We start from the raw sequence: 14,333 nt of genomic DNA, 5'->3' as shown, positions 1-14,333 counted from the left end.
GCATATCAGCCAGTTTCCTATTATGCCAAAGGAACAATGTTATATTTTAAAGTGTTCAGATATATCTGCTTTCTGAATTTCATACATCAGAGATCTTTATGCTTCTCCATAACCTAGACTGCATTTTAATTTATTACATTTCTTAAAAACAGAGTACTTTTCCTATGCTTTGTCACTGCAGACTCTTCCTTGCCTGTTAGAACTATACAGTTGCCATTTCCAAATAGTCTGTGTTTTTCATTAAAATCATTGTTGTTGAAAGCAAAAATCTAACTACTATGGAGCCCCAGATAAAATAATCAAAAGGAACTTTGAAAGGTTAGCCAGTCTAGTCATTCTTCACTAAGAAAAGGTTTTCATAAATTGGTGCTCTATCTACTAACCCACACACTCACAGGAAAACTATCATCAAACACAGTCGATGCACAAGTAATCGAAATCGTCTGAACAATCCTCCCAGCCATAGTCTTAGTCACACTCGCCCTACCACTCCTATGAATTCTCTACACAATAGACGAAATCAACGAACCCGACTTAAGCCTGAAAGCCATCGGTCACCAATGACACTGAACCTATGAATACACAGACCTTAAAGAATTAACATTTGACTCCTACATAATCCCAAAAGCAGACCTACCCCTAGGACTGGTGCTCCTTTCAATTATGAATTTTACTGTGATTATTTACTGGAAAAAAAGCTGGACTTTTCATTTTCAGCAGGCTGTCCTTGTCCACACACACACACACACACACACACACACACACACACACACACACACAAACACACATGCAATTATGCAATTTGAAGCAGAGTTTCAGAAGTTGTAAAAGAGCTGTACTTATTCTGATCAGGACCACAGCCTGGATGTCTGGAGCCAAAGCCTCCAGGATATGCTGTGGCATTTTTATGTCCTTGGTCAACATAACTCTTGGAAGGGGAATGACAGAGTCAGATACAGCACTACCCCACACACCTACCATTCATTTTCTCTCTGCTTTGCCTATCAAGACAGAATCAGTTGTAAGAGAATCTAAGCAGGAGCTGGCTAGCCTATCTCTTTTTTTGCACTGGAAAATGATTTAATCTGGGTTGAGATTCAGGAGATGCCCAGGTCTATGGTATTACTTTACAGGTATTTTCAGTGTGAAGTTGCAAATCAATGATGAATTGAAACTTCAATTGAAAATTCAGTGAGAATTTGTAAGGTAAAAGGCAGATAGTAAACTTTGGTCAAAATTTGCACTTCTCTTCCCTATCAAAATGAATTTGCACTTCTCTTCCCTACCAAAATGATATACTATACTGGTCCTTTTGAAGATTAAGTTCCTTTACTTCTGTCCTTAAAAATGGTGGCTCATGAAAAATACAACATTCTTTTAAAAACAAGAATAAGGTTTTGGCACCTATGACACATAATCTTGTATTCCTGCAGTAATACCTAGAAAACTGAAATATGCTGAAAGTTCTTCCTTTCCCAAATGTGCTGGTAGGTTTCCAGAAGCTGATTATAGATTTCTGGGACTTGTGCATTTTTGTAGAAAATAGAATAACAATTTTTAAAGTTTGTAACAGTGTCTTTGAAGTAAAGCAATACTCCGCACACTACAAACTGACAAGAACAAACTGGGTTGTCACAGCTTTTATTAGCCTTTCTCCTTGACAGCGCATCTCACTGGCTGTTAGGCAACCTCCAAAATAATTTTGTGCATGATCTGAGATGTGATAAACTATCTCTCCCTGTTACTGATGTTCTCTCTCCGCGCAGAAGGGTGGTATTAAATCAGATGGAATCTGAAAGGCAGGCTATTCTTTAGCAGTACTAACACTCGGTGTGTCAAACAGTGCAAATCATGAGTTATGAAGAAGAGCATAACAAAAGGGAGTAAAAAGCATATGCAAGGGAGGGAAGATTTGTTGATCACTCTAAAATCTCACACACCTGCTGGTTTTTTTTTCTGTGGAACCACTGAAAAGGGTATGAACTCTAAAGAAAATGATGATTATGCATTGAATGATGTTTTAAAGTAAAAAAAAAAAATTATAGAGCATTCAGGCTTTTTACGGGAGACAGCCTGATATACATTGGCTATACATAGATATATATTGTAACTTAATGACCAGTCATCTCTATTGCTGTAAATCAAGTGTTCTTTTCAGACTTAAACTGATTGCCTTCTTTGGGGGAAAGTGGGGGGAGGAAATAAATTTCAAGGAAATTGATTTATTTCCTGTCTTCTCTGTTTTGGATGGTGGTAACATTTCTTCCCAAGACTTTGCAATTTTATTCTCCACTTGTATAAACTGGTAATAGGGCATTGCCTTACCGATTTTCAGAAAGTAGATTTGCAAATGATCTGCAAGTTACCGCAATGTGATGGATGTTTTGAAATTGGTCATGCTTTAGTCCTATACTAAAGTCTGTGATTAGTACTGCTTTTGCCATGGCTGCGCCATCCTTGCTGTGTTGGTAATCCCTTTAGACATAGGTGGAATACACCAATCAATGTCACTCTGCCAATGTGGTTTATATCAGTTTTTACAGTGATATACATGAAACAAACAATCTGTCTCACTTGTAAGCTTATCTCTTTACACATAAGTATGTTTTCCAGAATTAGCATGCATGAATTTCTCACATCTGCAGGAGCTAAGGTTCATATCATCAAAATTTCACACTGCAGAGAGCACATTGCACAAATAGTTGAGAACCTAGGACTCATTCTATCTGATGGATTTGGGCAGTAAATCTAGTGTTGCTACTTCTGAACTCCTGGAAGGACCAGAAACACACAGTTTACGGTCACAAGTATTTACTTTAGTGAATCTGATCCAGCACTTCTGTAGCTGATAAGCTATGATGTGATATGCCACGGTTTGCTTTTCTTTTTTCCTTATTTGAACAACATTCAATTGTGAGATTATAATACCAATAATTTTCTTAAGAAAGTAGGGTTTTTTCTTCCTTAATTATTATTGACAATGTGATATGTTGTGCCATTGATTTTTGCAAAGATCTCCAAAAAAGAGTTTTTGTTGAAATAGCTCCCTCCATATGGCTGAAAAAACTTCCACGCTGCAATTAAAAAGGATGAATGGAATTTTATGGACATGATTTTTTTTTAATGGTAATTTTTTTTTAATCTAAAATTTTATTTTTCTTATAAAATCCTAGGGACGCCAGGTGTAAATAGAACTAATCTAACTTATTAAAATATAATTCTTACAGGTCAAACTGTTTCCTGTTATGGCATTATTTTTTATCACATTAACAAAAAGATCACAGAAAAATTGTAAATTCAACAGTGATTGAATATACCAACAGAATCAAAACATGATTCTTTTTATGGCCCTTTCTAGCTAAATTTCTTTCCATGTTTCCTTATAAAAACAGACAAAAGAAAATTAATCTTACTTTACTGTTTCTTGTGGTTAAGCAATTAATTAGAAATATCCATAAAATTCTAGACACTTAAATAAATCTTTTAAATACAAACTCATTTATTTTCCCAGTCTCTGTGACTATAATATATACTATGTTGATATGGAAATGCGCATGATTTCCTAAATACTTCTGTTGCCTCTCTTCCTGTCCTGATGTGTTCAACAACAGGAAATGCCAAATCTTTTTTAAAGCTTCATCTTATTTAATATCATATTTGTTTGAAGATCAGTGAATACATGTTAACTATAAACATATATCCCCCATAAGATCAAAATTTTCAATAATATTAACTTTTTCTTTGACCTGTGTAGGCAAGTCAGCAAAATCCCAGTTACTTGGGAGGAAATTTTGAGGAAAAATAAAATCTTCAGATTTCAAAAGCTTTAATTCTCATGTGCAATAATGCAATATTTCTGTACTGAAGGTTTTAGACAGCCTGATCCTACAAATCTGGCAAAACCAAAATTGCCAGCATACTCGTCTTATGCTCAAACATTCTGGATGTATCCAAAATGGGAGTTTCTCTTGGCTGTGCAATGGCTTATGGAAAGGCAGCAGAACTGGTTGTAAGGGCAGTTAGGGACCCTGAAAGACAAGCTGGTAACATAAATGGGGTTCTAGAGTTATTGAGTGCTACTCAGTGAGTGCATCTTTCCTTTATTCTGTAGGCTTGATCATCCAAAATAATCACTTCAATGCATTTTTGCTATGATTTCCTGCATGCAGCTAGCCACAGCTTCTAGCAGTATGTTGACAGTGAATACACAACTGACGGCTGGCTGTAATAAGCAAACTTAAACAGCCTGAAAGATCATGTGTGAAAAAATGTACTTTATAGTATATGTATCCATAGAGGGCACTTTATAAAACTAGATCTCAAAGAAGCAAATTGTTTTAACAAGGCATTTTGCAAGCATGTGCATAGTCATTGACTTGCAGTATATCCTTAACAGATATGAAAGAAGTGTGTCTTAATTAAATTCTTTCTCGTGGCCATATTTGCATTTTAGTGTTTGTGTTCCTGCTTATGAAATAAAACAATGGATGTTTAATGTATTGCAATTCTACAGATGCACCCTTGTAGCTCTTTTATATTCCTGTACTTTAAATTCCATTACCAGTTCTAATGTAATCTTCTAGTTTATACAAATGTTCACAGAACAAAATGTTTCAGTCTAGTATGCTGTCAATTAAAGTAAATACAAACTCAGTAAAAAATGTAATTGAATTCACCAGTTACAAGCAGATTATTCCCATCTCTGTTTCTTTTCTGGTAGTTTGCATAAAAAACCAAGTATAGTAGTAGAACTCCACTGTTAATATTGTTTGCCCAACAGTTTGAACAGTTCTTTTATGAGGGTGAAAAACAGTTGTCATACTCTGTTGTCTGATCCTGCTTATGTATGAGAAGTAAAAATGCCTTTTATTTCCAGGAATGCCAGAACGAGAAGGCACACGACAGTTACTGACTTTGATCAACTGTTAATAATACTGTCTCTGTCTGCTGCTTCTCTTCTTGTTTACAACTGTTTCTTCATACTTTCTAGTGTCTTTCTCTATCACATGAAGATTTTATCCCTAATAGAAATCACTGTTATGGTGTTCATTTGAGGAAATGTACTACCCTGTAGAGTATTACCCTGTCATGTTTATAAATAGTTTTTATTGCTCTGAGTTCATTATCTGAAAAGTAGTCAAAATACTTCAAGACTTTAAAGAGGAGCATGATTCATTTTCAGATCAAAATTAAGATAATAATATTTTTAATGCATACACTAATATATATATCACACATATTTAACATAATTATTACATGCTATGTAAAATACAATAATATGAACCATTATAGAAACGATATTGTAATATTTAATATATTTGTAATGATCATAATATGGTAGTGATAAATTAATATTAGATACATTATTATATATGTTTTTATATATCATATAATAATACATTATCAACCCTAAATTCCCAATATGCTATTCATAAGAGATTCACAAAAGCATTTGAATTTTTGTAAGATACTTAATATTGTAGAATGCACAAAAATATAGAAATATACAAATAATGCTCTCGGATTTTGATATTAAATATTTGAACAGTAATTTAGTTCAACTTGACTGGGTGCTCTTAAAAAACCCTCTCAGTGTTTCATGCCTGACTGTGACTCTTAAAAAACCCTCTCAGTGTTTCAGAGGGATAGAAAAAATGTGATCTTTAGCCAAAAGATAATTAATTATTCAGAACTTAAATGAGGCAGCTATGTTTTCTCTTTCTATATTTTTCCATATTTCTTCCTCTTTCTCAAATTTCTTATCTCTTTTACATTCCTCTGTTACATATGATTCATATGAGAAACAGTATGCTGTGATTTCAGAGTGTTCAGCTGCTTGATAGTGATGTGTCCTAGGCACTTTCACTCATTTTTTCATCCTTTTTCATATCTGTGACTCGTGTATTTCCAACGCTTTTCTTCCAAAAGACAAACAAACAAGCTTCTGTTTCCAGGGAAATGTGGTTCTCCTGTTTTCATTCATCTATTTCTTAAGGACAAGGAATCAGCCATTTAAACCCTTTCCTGGGTGGCCTTTTTCAGGCTTTTCTATCCTTTACAGTGAGACGTATGTTTTCAGCAAATATTCTCAGCAACTTTTTCATTTGCATTGGTCTGTTCCAATGAAACTAGAGGCTTGAAATTCCTCTTATAAAAAAATAAATGTTATGTTTGGATTTTATGTGCACTTTTAAATAAATGATAATACCTATTATTAAGTAAATAATTGTTTCACGAATGTTGCCCAAATGGCTAGATTCAGTCGACTCATAACTTGTAGAGAAGTAACAAAAGGAAGAAAAGTATCTAAAACATTTTGTTTGGAAAGGTTTCAAATATGGGATTACACATTTCAAAAAAGGAGAAGCTAACTTCATAGGTGCAAGAAGCAAGACACACACAGAACAGTTTCACCAGGAGGAGAAGCAAAGAGGTTCAATGAAAGAGTGCTAATCCATATAAGAAAATAACTGGTTGTGGCTCTTGTTGATTGTATTGAAACTGATTAATTCAGGTCTATATTTCAATTTAATTATTAACCCAGTTTGTGTTATGGAATGAGAAAAAAAATATTTTTTATTTCAGTGTTGTGCATTGCATTTCCAGGAGATTAATCTGAGTTGCCAAAGCTCTTATTGATGTCTTTATTAGGGCTGCCAACATTGCTGCTTCCTTTGAAGTCTTTCAGGTTGATGGAACTCAGCATCTTTCACCTCTTTCTGTGTGCTGATCATGGGCATGGGTCCTTCTGCTATGGTTGTTCAGTCCTGGCTAACAGCCAAATGCCCACCTAGTCACTTCCTCACTCTCCCCCTCAGAGGAGCACATGCAGGAAACAGGATGAACACAGGAAGATCATTCAGCAATTGTCATGGGGAAAACAGGGTCGACTTGGTAAAATTTGATTTACTTGAACAAAATTGATTTTGTTCAACTGAAATAGTCAGATGGTGCAAAACACCTTTTCCCCCACCCTCCATTTTTTCCCATGCTGAGCTTCATTTCTTCATTCTCAATTCTTCTACCTTTTTCTCCCAAAACAACACAGAGGGATGATTGAGGCTGGAAGGAACCTTTGGAGATCCTTTAAATAAATATACCACAAAAAAGTGGAAAAAGGCAACCAATTACTGAATCAATATTTGGTCCTTGTGAGTCATAAAAAGAGAACAAAACAGAACATAAACAGCTGTGGGGAGGGTATGAGCTATTCTTGCTTGGTTGGGGGTGTTTTGGGAGTGGGGTTGTATTTGTGGGATGGCTTTTGGGGGGATGGTTGACAGGGAGGGATGGTATTCTGAAAATATTAACAGCTCTGTTCTTCTATTTGCCATTTTTTCTGCTTCTCTTGTCCTAGTGCCATGCTGACTTCAGCAACCAAAGAGTGCTTACAGCTCTTGCAGGAGATCTGCTTTGCTCTGTATGGGGCCATCTGGATTAAGACAATGATTTTTTACAGTATCCACCCAAGAGATTGTCTTCTAAGCTGAATTATTAGAGGCTTAGCCATCAGTGCAGTATGAAAAAAGGAGAAACTGAGAGCAGAAAGGTGGAGAGGCAGTGAAATAGCATGTAACTGAATGAAAAATAAGTAGCACACAAATCTGAATAGTCATGTTTTGCAGCTGTATTGGAGAAAAGCAGAACTGGGAAGTTAAAAGCTCTTGGCTTTCATAATAAAACATTTCTGGGACAAAATCATCCTGATGTTCAGGAAGAAGTTGATCTCAAGCCCTCTGGTTCTCAGGGATAAAGCTGGCACACTGCTGACCCTCCAGCCCCAAGCCATGCTGGGAGTCAGCTGTCAATGTTTAGAAAAAAGGATTTCATACCAATTTCTGTGCACTGTGATATAACACGTCATCCCCATGCAATCCCTTTCACCATAAAAACATGAGTACTGCTAAGTGACAAAGCAAAGAGATATCTGACTATTCCACTTTCCCTCATCTGTTATAATTAATATGCCTGTATCTGGGACCAATAGAATACATGAAATGAGAAAAGAACACAATTCAGATTAATGTTGCCATGTTTTAGTAATAGTAATTATTTTTTCACCAGCAAATCCAGTTTGGATGGTTCCACCACACACAGTTTCATCATTCCTTATTAACAATATATTTTGTCCATTCATTCTTTGCTTATCCACTTCAGTGACATATCATTCATGTTATCTCCTCAAGAAACCTAGTCCTTTATCAATATCGGTTTCATGCTAAGTGTTTGTAAATTTTTTCTTGGTATTGAATATATAACTTTTTTTCTTTTTTTGGCATGTTTCCAAATAATTTTATAATGATTTTTGACTATGCTAACTATATATAAACTGCTTATATATAAGCTGAACCTTTTTTATAATCTCAAGTGTTTTCAAGGACTTCTCAATTACAGCTGAATTTTCCAAGTCTTGGATGTAATAATTCTCCTGCATAATGTTCATCCAGGTGAATGAGCACAGATTAGTTATATTTAAGTCACCCATTTTAGAGGGTATCAAGTGTGGGGAAAATTTCCTTGAATAATTGTTTGTGACAAAGTTGCTGAAATTGTCAATGAACATTTCTCACCACTAGTTCCTTAAGAGCTGTACTTCATGCTTAATTGTAATATTCCTGCTGTATGCTATAGAAAGCATGGCTCACCATTATTTGCAGCTTTTCTCCTAAAATACATAAAAAGATACAATGTCTGAATGTATTCTCACATAAGATAGTGTCAAAGAAATGTCTGGATTTTCATTCACTATATATTTTACAAGTACAAGTAGCTAGAATTTCCCTGTCACAACCTCCACTTAACTCCTAGATCAAAACTTGGGAGAAGGGAATAGACAGTTTAAATTTGTTTTCTCTCTAATCTCAGGTTTCATTCACCTTTGTCACTGTCCAGTAACTTTCTGGGTTTTATTCTTGAAAGAGAACTCTCTTTCCCTTTTTGTTGTGGGTGTCATACAATTAAAATGGGAAACATTCCTCTGGAATGGAGTAAGTACACTGTGTTAAGTTACCACAGTTTCTACATTTGAGACCTAAATTTTCAACAAGTGTAATGAGGTTGCTAATTTATATTATTAGAGGAGAAAGCAATTATGAATGATGACCTCCCTAGGGCAACCTGCAAATGGGGAATCAATCAGTCAGGACTACTGGAAGAAGAAGGAGAATGTTTCTTCTCTTATTCTCAGGAGGATCTTGCACAGAACAGAAAGAAAGAAAGAAAGAGACAAGTTTCATCATCAGTCCTCTTTGTTTTGGGTTTTTTCTTTTTAAGCAAGTTGGCTCATTTTTAATTGATGAGTCAGTTTCTCAGTTCCTTACTTTCTTTTTTCCCACAAGTATCTCAAAAACAGAGATGAGGAACCACGGTGCTGCCTGTGCCATCCTGCAGGTTTGGGAAGAAGGAGGATAAATGAATAAAGACACAGAAGCAAAGACTTAGACAGGAAAGAAAAGGTATGGAGTATATTTGATATATGAAGGTTGAATTATCTGGGGTAGAGCAAATATACTGATTTAAAACTGTGGTGATTGTGGCACACATATCTTGCTATTTTCTTTAAGCACAAGAACAGAATAACTTTTCTCTAATTAGCCTTATAGATTTCCATTTTTAATGAAAATAAATGCAGTGAATAGGAACACAGCCTTGAAACAAGACAGAGATTGTTACCAACTTCATTTCTATACTTAGAAAAATTGATATAATGAAGAAATGAGACATTGTCACTATATTTAGGTTTCTAAAGTAAGTTGTCCTGAGTCTCAGCAAGTTACTTTTGCCTCTCAATGTTTTCAGCAGTGTGAAATTGAGCTGTTCTTAATCCTGGCTTGTCTTATTTTAAGCGTCTAAGATATATAAGAAAAAATGCTGTGGAGAAAGCTTTCCTCTCAGGTGTCATTAAAGAAAACACTGGGACAATCTGTCTTAGTCTAACTTTTATATGCTGTGGTGTGATCCACTCCACTTCTTTCAAGATGTTTAAGCAGACATCAAATTTTCTTTTCAGCTGGTTATTTCTTTATGTACATTAAATCATTACCATAGGAAAAAGAAAAATCATAAAATTATTAAATTAAAAAAAATAGATTGGAATCAATGGCATGGAGATTTCTCTGTAAAATCTTAAGTAAATAAAAAATTTTAAAATTGTCCTTGTCTCTAATGTTAGTTAGACATAGCTAGTGGGTGTCTGCTTCCTAAATTTTGGGCTGAGTTCTGATATAATTGTAAAATAGCTATCACAATTTTCAATTCTGAGGAAAAAAGGAGCCTGTTAGGAGTTACTGCAAACGGGATGAAAGTGAAGACTTCTTTTTTTTTTTTTTTTTTAATTAAATGCACTCTAAATTTTAGAAAGCTAAAAAAACCCATCTTTTTCTAAAAGTAGCAGCATACTTTCCCTTTTCAGGTTATTATCTTTCTTTTGTTTCAATAGCATACAGCTGGAATTTGTAGCTTGTGGTTTAGATTTTGCAACATTCATATTTTTAATTAAGTATGGAATTCATCATCAAGACATGACAATCTGCCTTTCTTATGAGAAGTGATAAAGATTGATTTAGGTGTGTAGTTCTATATTATATGCTGTCTTTCCAAAATGTTAAGGTGATTAGACTTTAATGTTTCTTTTAGGATGCACAGGATAAGAAAAGCTAAAAAAACACTGTCTTTTGTTCCCAGGAAAAAGATCTAGGAGGTGTCACAGTAGACTGAAAATGTAATTCTCTTGCTCTACACAAGTACATATAGCAATAATTCAGATTCATATCCCTGAAGCCCTAATAAATTGAACACAAAAATAATTGTTTCCCTCACATTGTAAGATTGCAGATTTATTGACCTCTTAATAGTTAACAATCTTCTTGTTTTAGTCAACATGATAATTCTACTTGTTGATCTTGGCAAGCAATATAGTTCTTCCAGGTAAGTGATAATGAAAAGTTTCTCTATCTTACTTTTGCTATTTTTTTAAATTTTATATTCCAAATATAGTACCAGTGCATTTATCTCTATATGGCAGTGCAAAAAGCTAATTTGGTTGACTCAGTTTGTGAGTTATAACTCTGTATTACTTTACTGTTTTTTTTTTCTTGTCTTGAAAGTTGGTTGGCTGTAGTAAGAATTCCTATTCCTACAAGGGAGAGTCAGGGGCACAAAATAGAAAAGTCATTCACTAAACCAAAACTCAGATTAGATATAGCAAGAATAAAACTTGGTTTTGGAACATAACAAAGTGAACAACATATTTCTTCTGTGAAGGATATTGTCTTTTTATATCTGTAATGTTTTTCTCCCTTTTATTATTTTTTTCCATTTTACATAGAAGGAAATGCAAAAAAATACACAGACAGCAAGTGTGAATCCTCTGCAAATCAGCAAGCATATGTATTTCATTTGGCATTTTAAAGTCAAGTTAAAAAAGAAGGCAAAGACAAAATTCTGTGATATTTTGTTGGAAGCTGCATCAGAAGGACTTTGTAAAATGATCTATTTTAGAATAAAATTTGCTTCAGTTTTTTAAGCCTGCTCTACTTTCAGGTTTCCTACACAGCTGAAATAATAGAATGAGGATACTCTAGATTAGATACACATAAAGGTATGGATACATGTTGCCTTGCCTTTCTTTTTTTTTCCTAGTTGATATTCCTATCCCCCTAACAATAAATTTCCCTTCTTCTGAATAAAGCTGAATCTCTTTCAAAGGGTGCATTGTCTGACTCCACTACTGAAAAGCTGAATCTCTGTTTTGAAATGCTTGAGTCAACATGGATAGATCACAGGAAGTTTAAGAGCTGCTTCCACTGTGGTTAATAAAATCAAAGCTTCCGAAATGTGCTATTCTCTGTGCAAATCATCAGACAGAAAATGGAGAGAGGAAGTGGCAGCACCATCTGCCATGTTGCAAGCAGCATCAAATAAAGGTGACTAAAGAAACTGAAAAGCAATTCATTTGCTCATCTCATCTTACCTCCCCTCCTTCTGCTGAGCAAAGTTCCTGGATCAAATTATGCAACTAGAAGGATTAGTTGAAAGTGTGGTCTTTTTTCACCTGTCTTCTATTTCTGTATAAATTTTCGGTTATTTTATTTATACTAGGATTTGACATGGTGAAAACAGTGGGAATGGGCACCTTCCTTGTTATCTGTTCCCATTGAACTTATGTTATTTTTTATTATTTAAGATAGGCCAGTCCTCTTAAATTAATGGCAAATGACTACATTTAATACAGACCTCCTTGGAATTTTACATACATGAAGTACTAGGAGAAATTTTGCTAATGCCTTAGAATACTGGAAGAAAGATTTCACTGATCTTGGAATTCATAATCCAGAAAAAAGGTTTTTAAGGGTACAGGAATCTGCCCAGGAATAGCTAATGCAATTAAGTTCAGAAGAAAATCAGGATCACATTTCAGGTAGGACTGAAATGAGTTCTTGTATGTCAAATGTGCATTTGTACTTGCGCATTTTAAATACTCTTATACTTTCTTAGGAATATAAGGCTATGCAATTCTTTATTTTAATGTGGATAGCAGGATTTATTGCAAGTAATCTCGATTAATACTGGTGATCAGATCAGGAGGCATTTTTAGAAGGGACACTTCTGGCTGGTCTATTACAGATATTACTGCCAAAACACTGTTCAGAAACCTATCAACTAGAGAAATGATTGTGAGAGAGTGGGCATAAGAGGCAAAATAAATGTTGTTCTCAGATTTGGTTCAAGGCTTGAGATTCAAGGGAAGGTTTCTGTTGACATAAGAAATGAGAACACTGCTATTTGTATGGTTTATGATGAGCAGTAGAATTTTAAGGCTGACTGATAGCCTTGATGTTAAGCTGGAGGTTTTAAATTTAAAATGTGTCAAGGAGAAGGTTAAGGCTTATGCTTTATTAGGAGGGAGAACAAGATACTAGAAAGTATTGTGTGTACAAATAGTGAGCCTATGCTCGTCTGTCCCATTGAACATGCTTTTCTGCATAACTTTTGCAGAAGTCTGATATCATATTTTAGGATAAAATAAAATGTGTCAGTTATTCTTTTCAATGACCAATGACATAAAAGTTGTGAGAAAAGAATTAAATAGTGTGACAAAGATAATTGATGAGATCCCATTAGTTAACAAACTTTTGAAATTCCTTGTTAACTTTTTTCAGTTACTGTTATGGGGTTTTTTGTTGTTTTGTATTTAGGCTTTATTTTAAGAGTAATTCACTATTTTTTTCCATTAGTTGCCGCTGAGTTAATGTACATAAATATATAAAAAGTGAACTCTCCACATTGTGTACTTCTCACAATGGCAAACTTGATTTAAAAATTTCTTAAAAATTCCTTTCGGGGACATAGCACATATAACTTTCGCTGTCCATAATTAATTACTTTCACTCTTTCTCTTTCATAGAATTAGCATTTTTCATTGGTTGAATGCCAAGTAGTTGTGCTGAAAATTATAATTGATTAGAAAAGAGGATAAAATATCTGAAGCTCTTCAGCCATGCAGCTGTCAAATCTGAAATCTAGTGGAAAGTATTGTACAATTTCAGCATTTAAAAGAAATAAATGAAAGAATGTTTGCATTGTTTGTTTGCATTGTCATCTTTAGTGATATACAGATGAACAGACAGTATTTCAATTCTAAATCCATTTCAACAACAATAGCTATTCATTGTTGCTCATTAAAATAAAAACCTTAATAACATATGATGTGACACTTGGATTTTTCTATAATTGTATATTTATTCATGAGGGACAATGCATATGCCAGATGTACAAAATAATAGGACTTTTTTTTTTTTGCATGGGTTTGGAAAAATATTTCTAGAAATATAATGCATGCCTACGTGTGTTTTTGTTTGTCACCTGTGTGTGTATAAATACAGCATGTGTGAGAATATTCCAGACACATTCATGTGTGCCTGCTGTGTGTTCATGTGTTTTCAAACTATTGTGATAATAAAGCCTTGTATATATTTAAGGCTTTGTAAATACATCTTTGAAAGCAGTTAGCTGGACAGGTGGCATAGCAGCTGAAAGGTGTTGTTATAGGATGTGAACAAACAAAGTATTCTTCAAGTTGATACTTAAAATCGTACTCTAATGATCTATTGTGTTAACTGTTCTGAAAAAGCTGTGCTACCTATTATTTTATTGTCCTTCCTTAGTGCTTCAGCCTTCTCAACTGTGACTCATAACTTTAGGTTGCATGTCAGATATTTAGAGTTGGTGAGAACAGCAATGAGTTTAAAAATCTGAGCTCACATTATCTATGTAGTGGCTAGTCTTCCAGTATACAGAACCTCTGCCCTGACTTTGTGACAAACCACACAAGA

This window comes from Camarhynchus parvulus, chromosome 2, assembly GCF_901933205.1.
Source record: "Camarhynchus parvulus chromosome 2, STF_HiC, whole genome shotgun sequence".
Taxonomy (NCBI): Eukaryota; Metazoa; Chordata; class Aves; order Passeriformes; family Thraupidae; genus Camarhynchus; species Camarhynchus parvulus.
Note: the sequence above shows the minus strand (reverse complement) of the source record.